Source organism: Phyllostomus hastatus, unplaced genomic scaffold, assembly GCF_019186645.2.
Source record: "Phyllostomus hastatus isolate PE091 unplaced genomic scaffold, TTU_PhHast_1.1 phas_scaffold_46, whole genome shotgun sequence".
Taxonomy (NCBI): domain Eukaryota; kingdom Metazoa; phylum Chordata; class Mammalia; order Chiroptera; family Phyllostomidae; genus Phyllostomus; species Phyllostomus hastatus.
Window position 1 is genome coordinate 43,901,844 of NW_025334032.1, and position 3,907 is coordinate 43,905,750.

The following is a 3,907-nucleotide window of genomic DNA, read 5'->3' on the forward strand; positions in this document are numbered from 1 at the left end:
GGGGGCGGGGCCCCGCGGCAACAACCGGCCTCCTGATTGGCCGCCCGTTTCCATAGTCCCCCGTCGGGACGGGCGCCCTCGGCAACAACAGGACTCCGGATTGGTCTCCTGCGGCTGACGGTTGACGTGCAACGGCCAAGGGTACGCGGCCCCCACGCCGGCTTCGGCCTCTGCGCATGCTCTGGAGCCCGGCCGCGCTGCAGCCGCGGATCCGAGCGGCAGCTACCTGGCCGAGCCGGGGGAGGGTGGGTGCCGGCAGGAGGAGGGCTCCGGGCGTCGGGAGGCTGGAGGGAACGCCCACCTCCCGCCGGCACGCCCAGTGGGCTACGGCCAGGGGTGCATCGGGTGCCTCCTTTGGAGTGCCCAGGTACGCGCCGTACCTGGCGTGTTCTGCAGTCGTGCCCTCCCCAGTTAGGAGGCTTCGTGCAAGCCACAGGTATTTGCCAAGCTCCCCGTGGGAGGGGCGGCAAAGTAGAATCGGAGGAGTTACAAAGGGGTGAGATCAGTGCCAAATCCTGGCCCGGGGTCATCCGCGCGAGGCCATCCCTAGGGACGCGGTTACCCACCTTTTCAAGGAGGCTCCACCCTCCCCCTTCCTGCTCCTTTCCTCGCCCCAGCAGGTGCCCTGGGGCCCTTCCCAACCGGCGCCACTAGGGAGGTGCAGAGTTAGGCCCCTTGGCTCCGGGGAGATGTTTCCGCGTAGCTGGACAGGCTTTGCACAAAGTTCTTCCCACGCCGGTGAGCAGGAGGCTCAGATCCAGCGCTGCGGTTCCCGAGGGCCTGGCTCTTCCTCTTCTTCCTGATTTTTTTTTTTTTTTTTTTTTAATGCGGGGCCTCCTTTGTGTGTGTAGTGCTTACAGCACTTCGGAGGCTCTCTGGCTCCTGCGGCCGCCCTTGGACTTCAGGAAATGTGGCCGCATTGCAACCCTGCCCCGCGACGGTTGCACTTCGAAGGATGCCAGAGGCCTGAAGTGACGAAAACTTTCTTCTGAGCGGAAGCCTGCGGGAGCTTTATGCAGAAGACGTTTCAGTGGGGAATGCACATCGGGGGCAGGATGGTGGCCACGTTCTTAGACTGGACGCGGGCCTGTCACCGGGTTGATCGCGGTGACCTGGGGGACGGAGCCCTGTGAACAGAGACCGCTGGAGGAACAGGTGTTCGCACAGCGTGACGGTGTCCGTGAGGGTCTCCCCTGCCTTCCGGGGGAAGCGGCGCCCTGCTCCGCGAGCGCTGACTTTGGCTTTGGAGGGAAGAAGGCCTGGGCATGAACAGACTCCGCCTCCTGGAGCCGACCATATCTAGGTACCCACAGGCGCAAAGGCGCTGGAGGAGATGAAGCAGGCCCAGTGTCCACGCAGCCCACAAATGTGTGTGGTTGTGCAAAGGGGTTACGTGCTGTGGGTCAGCCCCATATCACTCTTCGCCCCCGGGTGTCAGGTTCTGGGCAGTGTCTTGGCCTGCACACCCCACGGGCCCCAGTCCCTCCTACATGCAGACCCGTCCCTACCTGCTCCGTTGGTCCCTGTGTCCCTCACCCTGGGACACCCCAGTCACCTCCCGTTCTGTCACTAAACCCCAGGAAGCTCCACACCCTCTGCCTCCACTTCCTCAGTGTGCACAGTTCTGACCCCATGGAGCCCCGCTCCTTTCCCCCCGCCGCACCCCCGTGGCTCTCCCCGAGTGCGACCACGCTGGCCTGCGTTCACCGGCCCTGGGCGCCACGGAGAGGAGCCGGCTCCAGGGGCGCGGGCCTGGCGCTTGCGCTTAGTGAGCGGTTGCCAGTGGGTGTCGATGAAAAGGGGCCATTCCCGGTGCAGCGGAGGGCAGACTAAGGAGGAGAGCGGGTTGGCTCTGGGGACAAAGACAGCTCAGCTCGTCCAGCAGAGTGACACCCGAGATGCTGCTTGAGGGTGGAGCAGGCAGGTGAGAAGGGGGAGGAAGCGCGGGCAGGTGAGGACGGACGCCATACCTGAAGGACTCGGGCCGTGGGGGGCCCTGCGGCAGCACCCACTTTTATTCTTCAATTAGACGCCCCCTAGAAGAATGCCGTGTATTTCCCACACACCTTTCCAAGTTCACTTAGTCTCTAAAATTATTTTACCCCGAGTCGACTTGCAAAAGTTCTGACGAGTTGTAAACGACATTTTAACATGAGGTAGTGACAGGAATCTGTTAAATGGACCCCGCGTGTCAAAACACCTGAGTGATTTCACACCCAGCAGCATCCACTTAAAAATACTCAGCGTTTCTACCAATTAGAATTTCATATTGGCCCTTTCTCTTTTTGAAAACATTTTCATTCCACAGACTTTACCTTAATGGAAAACCTTTTTTGCTTCAAAGCCTTTTATCGATCAGACTGTTTAATCAAGGTTCTGCGTGGAAATTTCTTCTGGATCGAACCATCACTGTTCCTAGCAGTATAATTTAATCAATATGTATCGCATAACCTGATGTGTAATTACTGTAAATAAAAATAAAGTTTTACTTGAAACGCTTGTCTCAGTGGCGCCATAATGGAGAGAAACTGCCACGTCACCTTTGGGTGTCTTCAGAAAAGATGGTCACACCTTCCCGCCTCCGGGTGGGGTGAGGTGGCGAGACCCGGGGTGGGCCCGGCGGGGGTGGGGGGGAGGGCTGAGGGGGGCAGGGGGTGGTCTGGGCCCCAGGGAATCTCGGAGGCAGATCAGTTTTAGGCAAGTTAAGCACCTGAAAACCGGGTCCCTTGAAACTCCTGAGGCCCGCAGTGTTCCTCAGCCTCAGCGACCCCCGTGGCCGAGGTGGAAGGTTAAAGGTTAAGGAAGAGAAAGTAGGGCGGAGGCGAAGAGGATGGGGGCTGGGTCCGGCAAGAACCAGGACAGCGGTCTGATGGGACGATGGGATGAGTAGGTGACTTCAGACTCTGTCCCCATGGTCCTGGGAAGCACGAAAAGGTCTTAGGGAGAGACGTGACGTGAGGCCATGTGATCTTTTAAAAGCGGTTCTTGTGGGCTGAGTGGGGAGTGGACTGGGGGCCGAGCGGGGCCGGGCGCTGGACTCCCAGCGGGAGACCGCGGTGCCGAGGCTCTGACCGGGCCCCGCCTGGACGGCAGGGCGCACCCCGCACGGGCAGCCTTGTCGGAGGAAAGCGCGGCCACACTAACAGTGGCTCAGTACGTCTGAGGGGCCACACGGGACATGAACACGTGACAGGGACCCACGAGAGGCCGTGCAGCAGCGAGAAGGGGGCAGGTGGGGCCGCCTGTGCTGTCAGCTCTCCAGGGCGCCGGGTCACGCGTGCGCTGTGGCCCCGTTCCCGGGCAGACCACCAACCCGACGCATTTCTCTGTGCCGGGTCTAGAGACGTCTGAGGACGGGACTTCTCTGCAGGGAGGAAGCAAGGTCAGGTGAAGTCAGCTGGCCTTCCCGTCCTGGGTCAGGGTTTCACCGAGAAATACCGACCCAACAAACAGAGTCGGCCTGCTGCGGATCCCGCCCCCGGGGTGCTGGGGGCCAGGGACGAAGGCGGAGGCCGGGACAAAGGCCCCAAGGTCACGGCCCTGCGTCCGGGGCGGGCAGTGAGCGGGGTTTACCACTGACGAGGCAGTTCGGGACAGATGGAGAAGAAGAGCGGAGCGCGCCCCTGTGCCGGAGAGCGCCGCAGGCGTGGCCCACGGGGGTGCGGACGCAGCCCCGCAGGAGGGGGCGGGGGAGCGGGGGACGTGCCGTGGGCTCGGGTAACAACAGGCGGGGCGGGTTCACCTGCGGGACGCGGGGACAGGCTCTGTGGGGCCGGGACCTTGTCTGACGGGTGGGGTGGGGAGCCCTTTAAGAAAAAGAACACGGGTTTACAAAGTCAGGTTTGAACGTGCGTGTTCTCCGTGCGTAGAAGGAAAAGGAATTCTCTCCTCCGGCGTGATAACTGGA

General features: G+C 61.6%; 1 long non-coding RNA gene across 1 annotated transcript; it reads left to right on the top strand.

Moving 5' to 3' along the window:
* Positions 1 to 179: 179 nt before the first annotated feature.
* LOC123807521 lies at positions 180 to 2,495 on the top strand. The gene is made up of 2 exons (XR_006783662.1): positions 180 to 436; positions 852 to 2,495. It is a non-coding gene; the product is annotated as an uncharacterized LOC123807521 (long non-coding RNA).
* The last annotated feature ends 1,412 nt before the right edge of the window (positions 2,496 to 3,907 follow it).